This window comes from Tamandua tetradactyla, chromosome 4 (genome assembly GCF_023851605.1).
Source record: "Tamandua tetradactyla isolate mTamTet1 chromosome 4, mTamTet1.pri, whole genome shotgun sequence".
Classification (NCBI taxonomy): Eukaryota; Metazoa; Chordata; class Mammalia; order Pilosa; family Myrmecophagidae; genus Tamandua; species Tamandua tetradactyla.
In genome coordinates, this window is record NC_135330.1 from 126,423,845 (window position 1) to 126,443,474 (window position 19,630).

Below are 19,630 nucleotides of genomic sequence, written 5' to 3' on the forward strand. Positions count from 1 at the left end.
CTTCTCTTCTCCTCTGGGTCATTCATTAAACATATATTTGTATGCTCCATGTTGTCATTCAATTCCATTTTCATTCCACGCATTTTCCATTCTATCTGTTCTTTGGTCTGTTAAGATTTCAGATTTTCTGTACTCTACTTCAGTGATCCTTTCTTCTGCCTGTTAAATCTGCTGTTTTATTACCCTAGTGCATTTTAAATTTCTTCTATTGTGGCTTTCATACCCATAAGCTCTGAAATATTTTTTACATACTTTCAAATTCTTCTTTATGCTCACCCAATGTCTTCTTCTTCTTTTTTTTTTTTTATAAAAACTTGTTTATTTTCTGACAACCTTATTTCCACTTTTCGTTTACGAGCCTGTGGAAGGATAGCTTATGACCACTCAGTGGCTGTTCCTACCCATTCAGTGGCCTGAGCGGTGGGAGCTGCAGACCAGTCTTCAGTTGTAGGCTGAGCACTCCAGTCTTCAGTAGGGAACTGCTGAATAGGCATAGAAGGGGACCTGCACTCCTTCAGGCCAGTCTGCAACCTTGGGTTGAGTAGAAATAAGTTCAAGAGCTGGAGCAGTCCATTCACCCTGAAATTCCTCCTTGGTCACAACTTTTTCAGCAGCAGCCTGCTCTTCCTTTTTGATCTCTTCAGGATCTCTGATAGAAGTAGAGATCAGGCATAACTTCCCATGGGTCCTCACGGGAGATGATGCCACGCATGTGCAGATCTTCCCGGGCCAGCATCCACCACATCAGACCCACTGAGTGAGCTCCCTTGTTGCATGGGATGGCAATGTCCACATATTGCAGAGGAGAATCTGTGTTATAGAGTACAATGGTGGGCAGGTTAACACAGGATGCCTCTGGTGGTCAGTCCTGGGATCAGTCACCACCAGAAGACATGGCTCCCAAAAGGCTGCCTCAATCTAGTTGATGATAATTCCAGGAGTGAAGAGCCCAGCAATAAGAGTGGCTCCACTGGCAGCAGCAAACTTTAGCACAGCCCACTGGCCTGTATTCCTGGAGGACATAACACTGACATCAGTGGCTTATCAGTGGCAACAATGGCACAAGCTGCCAGCAGAAACTTCTCCCATATCCTCTTCAGATTTATAATGTAGATGCCATCACTTTTCGTTTTGTAGATGTACTGTTCCATTTGGAGGTGAAGGTTCGTGCCACCTAAATGGGTTCCTGCTGCAAGGAATTTGAGGACATCCTCCTCCTTCACCTGCAGGACATCAAGGGCTCCAGACCTTGTTTAAATTTCCCTTTAAGTTATGATGGGAACTGAAGACAACGCCATATGGACCCCTTTCTTGGTTGCATGGAAACGCATCTGGTGTCTTCCTAATATCTTTTATCTCTTGCCATATTTTCCTTCATATACTTGAATTATTTACAAGATATGTTTGAACATCGTTGATTAGTTGTTTTAAAGCTTATGTCTCCTCTGAAGTTTTAATTTGGTTCCTTTGATTGGGCCATATCTTCCTGTTTCTTAGTATGGCTTGTAAATTTTGTCTGGTGTCTAGGTCTGGTTTTCTTGATGAGTTTACTCTAGAGGTCAGATTCTCTCTCTTGCCTAGAGTATTCCTGTTGACTGATTTTGTGCTAAAGCTCTTTGACACTTGGTTTAACTTATTCTATACCTTTAGAATAGCTTATATTTAACTGATTAGATTTTTTTTCATCTCTGAATTAGTTTGTTAAAGCTGCTGGAATGCAATATACCAGAAATAGAACAGCTTTTAAAATGGAATTTATTAAATCTCAAGTTTACAGTTCTAAGGCCCTGAAAATGTTAAGATTAAGGCATCAACAAGATGTTACCTTCACTCAAGAAAGGCTGATGCTCTCTGGAACACCCTGTGAGCTGGGAAGGCACATGGTGACGTCTGCTAGCTTTCTCTCCTAGCCTCTTGTTTCATAATGCTTCCCCAGGGGTGTTTTCCTTCTTCATCTCTACAGGTTCATCTCTGGTTGTGTGGACTCTAAAGCTTTTTCCAAAATGGTTCCCTCTTGAAGGACACTGGTAAGCAATCTCACCTTAAATAGATGAAGAGACATGTCCTTGGAAATCACCTAATAAAAAGGTACCACCCACAATTGGTTGGGTCACTGCTGCATGGAAACAATAAAAAAAGATCCCATCCAACAATACTGAAGTAGGATTAAAGGACGTGGTTTTTCTGGTACACAACAGTTTCAAAGCAACAAAATCTCTTATTCATCTGTTTCTTGCATGGATACATGGTACAATTTTTGTGATTGCAATTGTTTCACCTGCTTTCTTTCCCCTGTTCCTCCTCCTGTTCTTTTTGTTCTTTATTTTTGCACTGCTTTCATTATCTTTAGCTGCTTTTACCTGGAGGGCTAATTCTGGGAGGAGGGGCCACCCAAAAAGAACTTTCCCAAGTCAGTTTCTCCCTGTCGAAACAGGACCATAGACCCATAAAGGGGGTATAAATCAGTTCCAAAGTGCCCTGGAGAGGAAATTAGAAAAGGTGCCAAGAGCTTCTCTGATAACTCCTGAAAGCTAAACTTTCCTGTCCTGCCCAGCAGACCACTCTTCAGTCAACTATTCCCCACATTCCTAAGGTGTGATACTGTGCCTTTAGTTCTCAACTAACTCTGCTTCTACCAGGGGCATGGTTGAGATAGAGGCTGCCAGCCACTTTTGACGTATGTTAAAACTTTTGCTCAGATCCTAGTCCCTGAGATCTAAATTCTCTAATCAAAAGCTGCCAAAGAACCCACACCAAACTCTGAAATCTAGTCTACAACTAATTGTTGTGGCATGCTTTGAAAGTCATTGCTTTTTTGTCTGTATGTTATTTTTCACAAAAAAGAAAGAAAGAAGTCGATTGTGATGATAAATGCTCAGCCATGTGATGATACTGTGAGCCATTGATTGTACACTTTGGATGATTACATGGTATGTGAATATATAATATATATATATATCAGTAAAATTGCTTTAAAATAAATTTTTAAAAAGCTGCAAACTGTGCTGGCCCATGTTTTTTTCTTGGGAAAGAGTTGCCCTTCAGCAAATGGCTCACCACCATGCCAAGAAGGTACGGTGCTCTAATTCAGCCCCACTTTCTCTCTTGCTGGGAGTGGAGTTGAAACAGAGGCTGTGGCTGCTTTCTGTCCTGGGCAGATTGGGACTTTAACCATCCTTGGAGCTAGAACCCAGCAATCCAAATTCACTAATCAAAAGCCACGACTGGAACCCCCATGCCCCGTCGCCCAGTGCCTCCCCTTCTTAGGAAGAGGGCATCTATTTACATCTGGGTAGTAGCTCCCAAGGTGGCCTGCTGTGCCAGTGGATGATGGGCACCAGCCGATGTAATGTGGAGAGATCTACTCAGATTTTCACCACAGTTTATCACTCTCTTCCTTCTGCTCTTCCCTCAATGTTGTATGGTCTCTGGAGCCCCCATACAGTTGTTTCAGGCAGTTCCTGGTGGTTTACTGACTTCTCTGGAACTGAATCCTAGTGCTCCCTGTTCTGCCACCTTGGCTTTTTCATTGCCATTATGGTATTGCTATAATCTGTTTCCTAGGGAATTTAGAAAGGTTAGTGACGTCCCTTTTTTAACTTTTTTTTTTTTTGTATTAGTATTATATATATACAAAGCAAAGACATTAAAAAAGCAATAGTTTTCAAAGCACTCTTCAACAAGTAGTTACCAAACAGATCCCAGAGTTTGTCATGGTCTGCCATTCCATCTTCTCAGATTTTTCCTTCTAGCTGCTCCAAAACATTAGAGGCCAGAAGGAATATATATGATTTCATATATTTATAAAATCATCACAATTGACTTTTTTCTTTCCTTTTTTTGTGAAAAATAACATATACACAAAAAGCAATAAATCTCAAAGCACATCACAACAATTATTATAGAACAGATTTCAGTTTGGTATGAGTTACAATTCTGCAATTTTAGGTTTTTACTTCTAGCTGTCTAGGGTACTGAAAACTAAAAGAAATATCAATACAATGATTTAGTAATCATACTCATTTGTTAAAACCCTCCTTCTCTGTGTAACTTCACCATCACCTTTGATCTTTCTCCCATTCTTTAGGCATATTTGGGCCATGCCATTCTAACTTTTTCATGTTGGAAAGGGTTGTTGATAATATGGGATAGGGGGATGAAACTAGTTGATGTTCTGGAAAGGCTGGTCCATTTAGGTTTCGGGACTTATCTGGTCCAAGGACCCAGCTGGAGGTTGTACATTTCTGGAAAGTTACCCTAGTACATGAAGCACTTGTAGAATCTTATGTGTTGCCCTAAATGTTCTTTAGGATTGGCTGGAATGGTATGGTTGGGGGTTGGCAAGTCTTGGTAGGTAACAATGTCTATCTGGTGCTTGTGTAGGAGTGACCTCCAGATTAGCCTCTCAACTCTATTTGAACTCTCTCTGATACCTTATTTGTTCTGCTTCTTTTCCCCCTTTGGTCGGGATAGCCAGACTCATCCCTGGATGCCATATCCCATGCAGCCCACCCCTCAAGGGACTTTTCCAATACTTTTTTGTGACTTTCCTTTTAATTCAATTTCATTCTGATGTAAAATAAGTGTGTGATTAAATAAACTACCTTAAAAGGAGAAAGCTTGAAATAAAAAGAAAAAAAGTCTTTCCTTAAAAGGATTTGGCCTTAGACCATAGTCAGCTAGAGAATTGTTACTTGTGAATAAAGGAAATGGGCATAGGTTTAGGTCAGTCTCTAGGGCTGCATGAAATTCAGTGGAGGCTAGAGACGCGGCTGAAAAGTAGAGGGAGTGGCCAGCTGGGAAAATTGCAAACTTGAGAAGGGCTTGCTGGGAGCTCTGGTGCTCAGCAAAGCCCTTTGGATTTCTGGGTTGGAGGTGTTAGCACAATTTGACTCCAGTGGTCTGTTCTGTTCTACTATAAAACTATCTCCCCTGTTTCAGGTTGAAGACCAGGTTAGTCTCTGGTGTGAGTTATGAGGAAAAGCTTATATTACAGTCAATGCTGTCAGCAAGCTGCTCTTTGCAAACTCCAGGCTTGCAGAAAACAGCAGGAGGTCTTTGGTCAGAAAAGAATAACAGATTCCTAAGAGCTGGTAAACAATGTTTCAGAGCTTGCTCTGGAAAGATGTCAGAGGTTAGATTAAGTTAAATAATAATAGAATCCTAATAATATTATTATTAATCTAGATCTGTTATTATCTAATACGGGAGATAGGGGCAGGAGTTTCCTCCCTCTGTATCTGGTGACCTTCTCAGTGGTTTAGCAAAACCTCTCTGCAGAGCTTAGCAGACTGACTATTTCATAGAAAAGTAAGGGAATGACTAACATGAATCTATAGCAGCTGGTAGGTAAGCTTGCTGGCTGCTTGCCAAACTTTCTATTGATTAAAAAAAATTGCCTTCTGTTTGTCATAACTAAACATATTAAAATATATAGAACATAACTTGAATGGTTAAATAATTTTACTTTCTCCATAATTAAAGTTAAAAACAAAATTATGTTCTAGTGTAAGTTAGCACTCAGTCACTAAGATCTGTGTACTTTGGGCAAATTACATTTTGGAGTCCAAGTTTACTCAACTGTAAAACTATGAGCTTGAATTAAAGGCTCTTTAAAGTGCATTTTTAAATGCTAACATAATTTTTTGTTATATCAAATCATGTAGAAAACCTAGAAACACAGTTCCTCTCTGACGTCAGGCTTAGCCGTATATTAGCATTGACCTCAGGATCCAAAAATTTGACCTAGAATGACTAGAATTATATTCTGCTTGAGTTTGGGTTCCAGATTTGGAAATCACAATGTACCTTACTGAAGAAGCAAAATAGCAATCACCTCTTAAAGAAGAATAATGAGACCCTGTCCAAAGAGTGGTCTTTTGGGTTTAGATAGAGAAAGTGCCAAATGTCAGATAACATTAGATTAATTTGAGATCCAGAGAACATTCAGGTCAGGCTAACAAATTTATCTTTATTTGCGCTATAAGCAACCTGTATACCAGGTGTTTATTACTCTCAGACAAGTGCCTTCTGTTTATCTGGGAATAGTTCATTGAGACATGAGTCTCCATTATATAGGTGTGACAGTGATAGAAAATGGGCATGCCAAGCCCGTGTTCTAAGGGACCATGTTTTATTAGAAGGAAGAGTTCATGATTAAGAATTTCATTGAGTCCATGATTGTGAATTAGACAAATTAATTACTCTACAATTAAAGTAGAATTAGAACTAAAATGATTAGGGATTAAGTCTTAAAATGTGCAGTATCTATTGGGGACGATGGAGAAGTTTTGGTAATAGATAGTGGTGATGTTAGCATTACATTGTGCACATAATTAACAGCACTGAATTATATATTCAAATGCACTTAAAGGAGAAATTTGAGGTTGTTATGTATGCTAGTAAAATAAAAAATTTAAAAAAACATGAAACTGCACAACACAATAGTGAAACCTATGTTAAATCATGGATTATGATTAATAATACAATTATAAAAATGTGCTTTCATTAATTGTTACAATGTACCACACCAGGGTGAGGTGTTAATAATAGGGTAATATTGGAACCCTATATTTTATGCATGGTTTTTCTGTAAACCCATTACTTCTCTGATAAAAAAAGATAGAAAAAATGCAATAGCCAGTGCTGGCAAGGATTGGGAAATGTTGGCTCATTAATTGCTATTTGAGGCTGTAAAATGGGACATTTCTTAAGGACAAATTGAAAGTGCTTTAAAAAAAAAGGAATTTTCTAAACAAAACATGGGTTAGACTCATGTTTAAATTGTCCCTGACTATATGAAGCACATCACTAGAGAATATATATGGTCATCCTCCATAGACTTACACATATTGCAGACAAAATTATTTTTTATACCTGTCCTTCATCTTTGGTGACCAAATATACAATAACCATCAGTCAAGTACTGATGCAAGGCATGGAAATTCCATTTTTAATTCTCTTCTACAGGAAACACAAAGATCCTCCTATGTAATCTCTGGGCTATTGTCATGCAGTATGATTTATGTATTTCTTATATGTTTCTTTATTTTTAAATCTGAAAGTGTATTCTTTTGTTTTACTGGGCTATTTATTCTCTTGACATCTTTGGAACCATGAGTTAATGGAACCATGATGAAAGGATAGAGAAGTAGAACAAACAAGCCTGATGGTATAGATTCAGGACTGCCTGGCAGCTGGCAAGGACAGGAACAAAAGATAAAATGACCTGACTCATGTGCATTGGAATGGTCCAAATAAAACCAGTGTTCAAAGTTTGCACAATGTTGTAACTCTGAAAAATAAATGACATTAAGATTGGGTTTTGATAAAGAGATTAAGAGGTGTTCTTTCTCCTTTAACATCATTTTGTTACATACAACTTAGTCAAGAAGCCTAGCACAAAGCTTTGCACTAAACTAGAAATTTAATAAATATTTATTGAATAGAATCAGGGAACAGAGCTCATGGATGTGAAGAGGAGGGGATGGAGTGGAGATTTATTGTTTCGTCTGCCTAGAAGAGCACATACACTTCCTGGCCATGCTCCATTCATGTGTCTATGAATGGAAGCTGCCAACTTCCTCCAGGTCCTACTGCTGTGATTTGTGTAGAGATGGAAACCCAAACTAAACAATTATAGTGTCCTCTCCACCAACCCTGGTAACTGGCCCAGAAAAGTACATGTAACTCAGTCTGAGCCCATCAGAGGGCTACTTCAGTATTTTTTAAGTTAGAACCATGGGAAGTCATGAATTCATGAGTGATAAAGCTGAAAGGATGTAAGCTTGAGGACTTCTGGTAGATGCTCTTCCATACTCAAGAGGAAATGAGTCTGACATGGAGAAGTCAACCTAAAGGTAGAGACGAAAAAGCAGGGTGAGTCATGACCACTTTTGTCCTTGGTTCCACCTGTCTCCCAGGCCCTGCTGTTTTTCTGTCTTTCATGATATTTGGTCACTCAAGTCATTACTGCCCCCAAACACAAGGGACAATTAAAGCAGAAGTAAGAATGTTTGGGAGTAATCCAGAATCTAAGCAATTTGAGGTCAAGGACCGTATCTCTTCACCTTTGTGATCTCGGTGTGTAAAACAGTGCTTGGTCCACACTAGGAATTCATTAATTGTTCAGCCATTCAAAATATATTTATTGTGTGTTCTAGAAGTCTGCTAAGTGCTGAGAATGAAGTAGTGAACAAGACACATGCGGTCCTTGTGCTTATGCTTTAGATTAAGTGGAGAACACAGACAAGCTCACTAGCAATGGTAATAAAAAGTATCAAAAATACATTTTTTGATAGGAGACTGTATTAATTATAGTTTGGGGTTGACCAATACATAAGCTAGCTAATGCAAATAAAAAAGGGAATTATTAGACATTAAGGTGTTTCACAGACCACGAGGACAAGGACCAGGAACTGAAGAGTCATGGACTACTTACCAGGGAGGTTCTCTTTCTGACTCACCTTCCTGCTTCTCTTTATCTTTCTCTGAAGACTGAATTCTTTTCTCCTTAGTCTGCATGCTGTTGCAAAGTGGGTCACATTTTTCAAGTACAGACCTGTCAGGAGATAGACAATTATATTCAACAGAATTCCCCTAAGGAGGAATACCTAGTTTGGAAGTAATATACTGTTAAGCTGATTGGTTTAGTAGGTGAGCCCTCAGGGAATGTTCAAGTTACAAAAGATGATTGCTCTAAACCACCATGCATGAAACAAGGAGAGCAAGGAGAGGAATTAGTGTGGCTCAGGAGAGAGACAAAAAGAGGAAGGAGAGGGAGGAGGAAATGAGTGAATGACCTCCCTGGACTCCACCCCACTTAAAATCCAGACCATAAACATTATAAGATACTTGTGGTGACTGCATTTTATAATGGAATCTAGTGAAACAACTGAGTTCTGGCTGGGTTGGAGCAAAACTAGACAGCACATTTTTAGGCAAGGAGCAGGGACATAAATGCTCAGTTACATGGAAAGACTGACTCATCCTTTTTTATTTTTTCATTAGATAAACTGTGGGTTTACAGAAAGCATGCATAAAATACAGCGTTCCAATATACCACCCTATAATTAACACCTTGCCTTGCTGAGGAACATTTGTTACAATTGTTGAAAGCACATTTTTATAATTGTACTATTGTCTACAGCCCATGGTTTAACATAGAGTTCACTCTTTTACTTGACTAACATATATACAACCTGAAATTTCCTTTACAACCTCATTCACATGCATGGGTGTTAATTCTATTCCCAGTGTAGTGCTACCATCCCACCACCCATTATCCGAAACCCTGTGTGTTTCACACCTTCACTCTCTACCCCATCCCCATCCTGCCCCGTAACCTACATTCTAGATTCTGACTCTATGAGCTTGTTTTTTTAAAAAATTATTTCATATCAGATCAGTGATCAGTGAGATCATACAATATTTTTCCTTTTGTGTCTGGCTTATTTCACTCAGTTTGATGCCTTCAGGGTTCATCCACGTTGTTGCATGTATCAGAACTTCATACCTTTTTATGACTGAATAATATTCCAATGTATGTATATACCACAGTTTATTTATTCATTCCTTGGGTTGCTTCCATCTTTTGGCAATTGTGAATAATTCCACTGTGAACATGGGTGTGCAAATATCTGTTTGAGTCTCTGCTTTCATTTCTTTTGATTATATACCTTGAAGTGGGATTGCCAGGTTATATGAGTTCTATACTTAACATTTTAAGGAACTGCCAGATTGTCTCCCACAGCAGCTGCACCATTTTACATTGCCACCAGCAATGAATGAGTGTTTCTATTTCTCCACATCCTCTCCAATATTTGTAATTCAGAGCTTTTAAATATCAATATTCGTGAATGTGAAATGGTATTTCATTGTGGTTTTGAAGTGCATTCCCATAATAGCTAATCATGTTGAGCATTTTTTCTTGTGTTTTTTGCCATTTGTTTATTTTCTTTGAAGAAATGCCTGTTCAAATCTTTCCCCAATTTTTAATTGTATTGTTTTTGTTGTTGGGGTGTAAGATTTCTTTATATATTCTGGATATTAAACCTTTATGATATATATGGTTTCCAAATAGATTCTCCCATGGGATAGATTGCCATTTTATTTTCATGATAGAGTCCTTTGATATACAAAAGTTTTAAATTCTGATGAGGTCATTTATTTGTTTTTTCTTTTATTGCTTGTGCTTTGTGTATAAAGTTTAAGAAACCACTGCCTAAAACAAGTTCCAGAAGATACTTCCTTATGTTTTCTTCTAGGAATTTTTAAATTCTGGCTCTAATATTTAGGTCTTTGATCGATTTTGAGTTAATTTTTTGTATACGGTATGAGATAGGGGTTCACTGATCACTCTTTTGGTCACAATTTCAAATTCCAGGGAAGAAACAGATTGGCTAAGCTTAGAACAGGTGTGGCAGGTAGGGATATGGGATCATGTTGTACTTATAGGCTGCTGGGTTCTCATTTATGGCAGCTGTGGAGTTGGTTGTTAAGGGATTTCTTGTAAGCTGGTCGTACAGTCTAAAAGTTTCCACTTCAGGAAAGAAGTGGATGTTAAAGGAACACCAAGAAGAGGCATCTAGCCCAGGCTAAATATTCTTTGAAGGAAGGAATGAATAAACTGAGCATAATAACAAAACTACTGCACTGGTTTGAAAGGATTATACACCCTAGAAATGTCATTTTTAATCCTGACCCAATCCTGTGGGGGTAACCAGGTTTCTTTTAATCCCTATTCAGTACTATATGTTGGAAACTCGATTAGATTATTTCCATGGAGATGTGACTCACCCAATTATGGGCATTAACCTTGGATTGGAGGCAGATATGACTGCACTCATTTCAGGTGGACCTTGATTAGTTTAATGGAATCTTTTAAAAGAGGAAGCATTTTGGAGAAAGTTTCAGAATGACAAGAGAGCAACAGAGTCGTGAGAACAATGAGACCCCATGCAACAAGAGACCTTTGGAGATGAAGAAGGGAAATGCCCCTGGGGGAGCTTCATGAAGCAAAAAGCCTTGAGAGAAAGCTAGCAGACATCACCATGTTCACATATGCCTTTCCAGTGGAGAGAGAAACTGTGAACATCATTGGCCTTCTTGGACCAATGTGCCTTTCCTTAGATGCCTTAGATTGGATATTTCCATATCCTTGCTTTAATTTGGATATTTTCACAACCTTAGAACTGTAAATTAGCAACTTATTGAATTCCCCTTTTATGAGGCAATTCCATTTCTGGTATATTGCATCTGACAGCCTCCAAAATAGAACAACGACCAAGAAAGAAGAGAAGGAAGAAAGGAAAGGAGAGAATGAGAGGAGAGAGGGAAAGAGGAAGAGAGAGAGGGAGGGAGGGAGGGTGAAAGAAAGGAAGGAAGGAAGACACAAATGAAGAAAGGAAGAAAAAAGTAGGTAAGCAGATGAGTAGGGAGGGAGGGAGGACAGGAAGGAAGGGACTAAGAGAAAAGGAAGGAACTAAACAATCAGGATCAATGTCATGTATGCATTTTTATACTCAAGTAATGACCCCCACCTGAATTGTTGTTCCTTTCTCAAACTCTGTTTTCCTTCTCATCCCCACTTTATTTGCTGTACTCTTTACTCTCAATTTCCAAATTGAAACCCTTTCCTACCTATCTTTCTCCTCTCCCTCCCTCACTATTTAGTTACAGCCTAATGATATACAGATGCACACCGGGTTACTCAACACTTGACTTATGCCAATTTGACTTTATAAAAATTACTACATAGTGCACATGATAAACATTTAAGGATATAGAAAAATTTGCATTATGTATGGAAACAAAAAGGAACCAAGTGCCAACATGCTAAGGTGTAAGGCTCCAAATTGCTCCTACTAGGAGATGAGCAATGGCTCTTTACCTTTCCTTGTCTCCAGAGCCTTCTCCCTGCGTTGATACCCTGTTGCAGCTATGTTTTCCCCCACCATTTCATCTTACTTTTCTGTTGTGCAATATGCAAGTAAGTACTCAGATAGTGGGCTCCAATGGCCTGGATTTGCACTTTTTTCTTAATATTTACTAGCCAAGTGACTTCGGTTAAGTCATATAACCCCTCCAAGCCTCACTTCCCTACTCTATAAAGCAGGCATAATTAGGTTTCCTTCCTTAGAGTTACTATACAAAATGAGTCAGATGATTTTAGCATAAAGCCTAGCCTGCAATAAATACCTTGATAGTAAATTGAGGGCCTGCTAATGCTGACTCTGATGACAGTTTTTCTTTCCTCATTTGCACTTAAGTCCTTTTCAAACTTTTGAATTATGAAAGACCAGAAGAGTAGAACTACATAAACCAGGGGCAGCTATTAACAGAAAACATGGTGCTGTGTGCTTAACACTGAAAATTACTGTTCTTTTTTCCTAAATTGGAGTGATCTGAATTAATGCAATGATAGAGTGAGCTTGAGAGTCCTCGGAAACTTTTCCAAACGTTTGGCAGAGATCTCTATTCCTTCTTTCCCAATCTTTGTCTGTAGTCTTTCACTGTAGTTTCTCCTGGATTCTTAATTATGAAGACAAAAAGCACTTTAAACTTGGTTTGGGGAAGGTGAATAGGAGGGAGGAGAGTTATATTTAAGGATGATAACCTAAATATCCTCCCTATAAAAATATATTTCCTTTTGAAGCTCAGGTCAGATGTCTTTAAGCTACACAGTACAGTGGAATAAAACATTCTCCAGCTCTCCTTGAATGGAGAATTTATCAGGCTGTATTTAAAAAAATCTCCTTTTGTAGAACTAGTAAGAGTCTCGGGGACCATGTTCATATCCATAATAATGAAGCTAGATAAGGATGCAGGACTCAGATTCTGCCCATCAAAACAAGCCATCCAAGCACCATATGAAAGGCCCTGATAAGGCCTTGGGAAGCCAGTTTCTGCAGTCCATTCATTATTAAATATCGTTTCATCCTTAGCACAACATTTTAAACAGCTTGATCACAGTCTAAATTCCAAGAGTGACTTTCCAGTGCTTCCAGATTAATTCTTTCTTCCTTCTGTCATGTAGCACACACGGCCCCTCTTCTTCCTTACCAATGATTTCCAAGTTTGAGCTGAGGAAACTCTTTTACCAAATAAAATCTTACACAGACCTCAAGCTAGCAGAGAAGACCTGCTCGGGAAGGGATTCCTATGGGGAAGATGGTTGGAGAGCCACTGTCCTATTCCAAAAAAGCTGTTTGACTGGCAGATTTCATAGCTAGATCAGAGCAGCAATGAAAATGGAATTTGCTTAAAGAATGGAAATGAGCTCATACATAGAAAATAGTAATATACAGTAACTACATTAATGAAAAATTTGCCTTACCATGTTATGCCTTGTCACCAGAAGTAGAAATGGCTTATGGGTTCAAGACCAGATTTCTAAGTCTGCATCCACTACCTTTCCGTGGGTATGGTGGGCTGGGGCTCTGGAGCACATGGGGCGGGGGGTTCTCTTGCCTCCTTCCTGAATAGACATCCTTTCAATAATTAAAATTTGCACATGGCTTTTGAGCTGGGTGACTGATTCAAACTCTAAAAATGTGGGTCCGGGATATGGTCCATCTGGAAGGGACCTGGAACAGAGATAGTACGAAGACACTCTCCTAATTGCTCTGACTTTGATATAGAACTGGGGAGAATGGAACTTTTCCTCCAACCCAGACATGCCAAACCCTTTTTTGGCAAAAGGAATTTTCTCCCAGAGAAATTATGCCACAAATAACAACCTCCTATATTATATTCAGGAAGCCCAATTGTTTTTGTGACAAGTCCCCATTTTCCAGCTGCAGGGCAGGATCCTAGGCTTGAACACACCTATAGAGGAAACATTTTTCACAGTTACCTGGCGGAATAGTGGAGTAGGGCAGTTTCAGTAACAAGGCCCTGTTTGTATAACACAAACCTAGATGTGTCAAAGCATTACGAACTTTCCAGAGGATAGGAAAGTCATGATAATATAATTTAATCTTGTTCCCCTGCTTTGAAAAGCTTCTTTTCCCGAGTCTCCCAGTTTCCCTGTTATTCTTTCAAGGCATACAGCCACCGTCCCTCAGAACTGCCGTTGCTCCTATGAATAAGGAGTTTTAGGCTTCAAGTCTGTCTCCTCATAACCGACTCCTTCGCTAAGGCCACTAAGAGCAGGTTTGAGGATGATCACATGAGCACCCTGAACCCAGTACTGCATTTCTGGGAATGTTTCAAGGCATTGTTAAAATTTAAATTGTGTAAACCTGCATTTAAATAAGTTATTTTAAAAACAAAGGCAATGAACAGTCAAAACTTATCAGTTCCTAGTTACTTTAGTACATTTTATAACTGTCTATGATCTTGAGATTATTTATGTCTATTTTATCTGTATGGTGGAAATATTGTATAATGATATTCTATGTAATAACATAATAATATATATTGGTATTATATATGATGATATTATAAATGTGTCACTTTTCGCAATGTTTCATCCCACATTGAAACATCAAATTGGCAGATTAAAACTGACCGTGGAAGGAGTATTTACACCAAGGAAATTGGTAAACATTAAAAATTAGAGCATTTGTTTTCTTTCTGTAGAGCTGTTGTTAGACATGTCACAGTGTGCCATTTGTAAGGAGAGCATGAATTGACGTCTAGTGCTTTGCTGACACCTGACAAAACTGTTACTTAGGTTTACAGGGCTGACTACTGGGACATGTGATCATCAACTAGCTATTTTCATAATTTTATGAACTCTGATACTCACAAGTGGATTCCCTCATTCTTTCTTTATCGTCAGTGAAAATTATAAATCAGTGGTGATAAAGAATTAAGCTCCAACAAGAAATAAAAACTATGCCAATCAACTGTGTGATAACACTTCACACTACTAGAAAAGCAATGAAGATATGAAGCTCATAAATCTACTGCATGAATATATCAGACAGAGACAGAGAAAAGTTATCACGAGGCAAAGGACATAAATTGAGCTATGTAAAAGAAAGGAAATGTACTAAAATAAGGAAATGTACTGCATGGGTTCATAATTTGGCAATAATCTGAGCTTGTTAGCAAGAGTCTGGTATATTCTTACTGGGCAGTTAACAATTTGTTGTTTGGTAGAAAAGAAGACTTTACTAAAGACTCAAAGATTAGGGCAGAGAAGAACCATGTAGTAAGTAGCTAGTGGCCATGATTACATGTGCTCAAATTCAAAGGCCAGTCCACAGAGGGGTCCCTGTGAGTGACTTTATGTCTTGTTTACTTCACCAGGGAAGTCACTGAGCATTTTGTTCTCCTGGAGTCCAGTGCCATTAAACCCTGAGCCTCAGATGGTGTCTCCCTCACTTTAACACCTTACTGCTTGACGCAAGATTAACTTTTTCTCTGGATAATTAATCCTCACAGCATTTTTTTTTTCTGTATGCTGTATGGCAGGGTCACGTTTCATTATTTTCCCATGTGAGTATCCCGTTATTGCATCACCATTTGTTGAATTTTTATTTGTTTTGCTTGTTTGTTTGCTTTTGGGGAAGTGCATGGATCAGGAATTGAACCCAGGTTTCCTACATGTAAGGTGAGAATTCTACAACTGAGAATTCTACAACCCTTGCACCCCCAAACCTCACAGCATTTTAATTTGTAGGAAGGTGTGTATGTCTCTGTCAACCTGAGCTGAGACTAGGGTAAGGTGAGTGTGGCAAAATTAAGGGACACCAAAACACTCAGTAATCAAGACAAATTAATATTTGTTAAAAAAATTTTAAATGTGGTAACATTCATATGTAATATAAAATTTGTTATCCATTTTTAAGTGTCCAATTCTATGACATTAATTACATTTACAATGTTGTGCTAAGCCATCACCACCATTACCAACATTTTTCATCAACCAAAACAGAAAACCTGTACCCATTACCAATTACACCCTATTTCTCCCTCCCTCTAGCCCCTGATAACCTGTAATGTACTTTCTATCTCTGTGAATTTGCCTAGCCTAGATATTTCATATAAGTGGAATTATACAAATTTGTCTTTTTGTATATGATATTTGAAATAGCACAATGTTTTCAAGGTTCACCCATATTGTAGTATGTATCAGAACTCCATTCCTTTTTGTGACCAAATAATATTTCATTGCCATGTATAGATCACATCTTGTTCATCCATTCATCTGTTGATGGACAGTAGGTTGTTTCCACTTATTGGCTATTGTGCATAATGCTACAATGAACATTAGCATACAAGTATCCACTGAGTCACTGTTTGGTGTATATACCAAGAAGTGGCATTGCTAGGTAATTCTCTGGTCAACTTCCTAAGACACAACCATACTGATTTTCATACTAACTGCGCTATTTACAATCCCACCAACAATCTATAAGTATTTCAGTTTTTTCATATCCTTGCTAACACTTGATTTTTTTTGTTTTTCTTGATATTAGTCGTACTACTGGCTGTGAAGTAGTATGTAATTATGATTTTGATTTGCATTTTATTATTGACTAATGATGATGAGTATCTCCTCATGTGCTTTCTGGCTATTTGTATATCTTCTTTGGAGAAATATCTATTCAAGTCCTTTGCCCATATTTAAATTAGCTTGCCATTTTTGTGGTTGAGTCATAGCAGTTCTTTATATATCCCGGATATCAAACCCTTATTAGACAAAGATTTGCAACTATTTTCTCCCTTTCTACAAGTTGTCTTTTTCACTTTTTTCTGAAGATAAGTAATATTTTAATATGATTTTTAAAAATCAAAATTAGTAAACAAAAAATCATGATTCACAAAATGTTAAATTTTGAAATAAATATAGGCTCAGAAAGGTTGCAAATTCTCAGTAGTAAACAAGTCTTTCAAGTGGAACACTGTAGTTCTCATTTTCTCTTGGCCTCCTTGTGCGTTTGCTCTATTAGCTATTTCCTCGGATTCCTAGATTATCAGAGTTCCCCTCTGTGTTTTCCCCTAGTCCCCAAAAACCTATACGCATGCTCAAGTTTCAATAACCTTTACAATAAAAACAAAAGCAAGAACTGCCTCACCTCAATTGCCTCTATTCCCCTCTGGCTAGTCCTTCTTTACTTCTTTTTATACCAAAGCTCTCGAAAAAATAGTCCTCCCTCAATGTTGTTATGTTCTCACCTCCGTTTGGCATTTCCTCACTCAACAATGTTGATTATCCTGCCTTCTTGAAAAAAATCTTCTCCTTTGACTTCCATGATACCACATTTCTATTATTTCATCTTCTACTTCCAGGCATTCCTTCACAATCTAGTTTTCAGCCTCCTTTTTCTCTGTCCTTAAAATGTTGGTGATCCTCAAGTGCTGACATCAGACCTCCTTGCCTTCACCCTCTCCCAACATCAACCCCTATGATACAAACCCATGACTCTCATTTTTCATCTCCCATCTCTCCTGAATACAGATTCCTAATAAATTTCCTGCTGAACATCTCCTCTTGGCTGCCCCATAGACAGCTCAAACATATCCAAAATTGAAATGACTACCTATCCTCCTTTGCAGTCATCTTTTCTATACTATATATTTCGTTGAGTGGTGCTAGTAATCCCACAAAGAAGCCTAGAGTCACTTCTTATTTTTTGTACAAGTCATTTATTCAGTCATTCAACAAGTATTTTTTGAGATGCTACTATAGGCAAGAAACTCTTCTAGACACTGAGGAATTAGCAGTGAAAAAAAGAGAAAAAAATCTGCTTTCATTGATTTACGTTCTAGAATTGGGAGACAAACACCAAAAAATAAAACAAAATAAATATAAAATTTGATAATATGGCCTAACATAATAAAATAACAATGTGAAGTAACGTAACATAACATGACATGACAATATAATATAATACAATACATAGTACGTGAGAGAGAGAAGGCATGGAGGAGGGAGTGAGCCTGCTGGGTTTGAGTTCAGCAGAGGCCGGTTTGCTGGAGTGGAGAGAGCCCAGGGTGGGCTATGGGAGATGTGGTCACTTTATCCTTTACTCAGAAAGAGAGGGGAAGCAGAGCAGGCTTGATCTAGGTGTCACTTTTGAGTCTGCCCTTTTCTCAATGACCACATCCACAGATACCCTTGAGGTCTTGGAGACACCATCAGTGGATCTGCCAGTGGACTCCACCTTCATAACTGAGCACAGGACCTGTAAGAAACCTGTGCTCCTGGAGAGACATCTCAGCACAATCTGCCCAAGTTCATCCCATGGTATTCTTCCTCCCTGTCCTCAAATACGGCTCCTTTCTCCCGTGCTCCCTCTGTTCCAGAAACACTACCCTTCCCCCTGCCACCTGGGCTTTCCTTCCCCAGATGCTCGCATGGCTCTCCACCTTCCTTCATTCAGCTTGGCTGCTAATGTAAAAACCTATAGGGGAGGCCTTGCCTGACCACCCTGCATAAAACAGCAGTCCATTTCCATGTCATTCTCTAGCCCTTGTATGTGCTTCATTTTTCTCTATAGCACTTACCAACGTCTGAATTACATCCATCTGTTGGTTATTCTCTCTTCCCCATTAGAATTTAAATCCCCTGAGAGTTGGGTTTGTTTTATGAACTCTATGTCCTCTTGCCAGATGCTTCTTTGAATTCTGTGTCCTCATCATCTAGAACAATGTTTGCCATTGAGTAGCTACACAATAAGTACTTGTTAAATGGATGAATGATCAATTCTTGTCATAGCTACTTCTTTAAACTTCTCTGTCTCTACTTGTTCCCTCTTTCAACTCATTCAATAACTATTTACACGACCTCTCCTATGAGGCAGGTATGGTGCTGGGTGTTCTCATTTTCCCTGCTCCAGATCTCATTGTCTCCAGCCAGGACTCTTGCAAATTTTCCATAACTGATTGCAGTCAAGTTTCCTTTTCATCTACTCTTCATGCTATTGCTAGATTACCATCCCACCTTAACTCAAACTCAAGTGTGAAGCCTTTCTCAGTAATTTCAATAAAATTACTTGACCCTTCCTTATGCCTCAGTGTACCTTGTACAGGTGGTTGTCATGACATAATATAACACTTTATTGCACATTTACATGTCTATCACCCTCTATATAACTGTGCACACACTGAGGGAAGATGCTATCTTTTCTTTGCCCCAATTCATCCTCACTATTAACACAATGCAAAGCTTATAGTGAGTGTTTAATAAATATTTGTTGAATATGTGATATAATAATATATTAAATGAATTATCTGTCTCTATGCCTAAGAGTCTAAAGCACTTACACACAAAGTTTTGTATATTTTTCTCACTTTTAAAAAATGATGTGACCACGTATCTCTACATGAGAAATAAAAAGCAGGTACTACTATCTCTCTCCAACAGAGGAAGGATTGGATTTATATCTGTTTCCTAAGATTAGTTTGCACCCAAAACTGGATTGATACCATCAATTTCAATGTGCAGAATATTAAATTAGATAGTGAGGGATTAACAAAGAAAAGTAGAAATATTCTCTGTCTTCGAGGATCATCTAAAGTAGACCAGAGGCATAGAAAGTACAGGTTCGTCAAACTCTTTCACCAACCCTAAAAAAAAAGAATAATGCTGAAAGGGCCTTTTGTGGTCAAGCTAGAACTTCTTTCATGCAAGAACTGCATCTTTATTCAGATGATGACTCCCCTACTGAAATGC

The 19,630-nt window shown here is 38.5% G+C and overlaps 1 pseudogene; it reads right to left on the reverse strand.

Annotated features, from left to right (window-relative positions):
- Positions 1-374: 374 nt before the first annotated feature.
- The window catches only part of LOC143680489 (small ribosomal subunit protein uS2 pseudogene), a 38,445-nt pseudogene continuing 19,189 nt past the window's right edge, over positions 375-19,630 (reverse strand).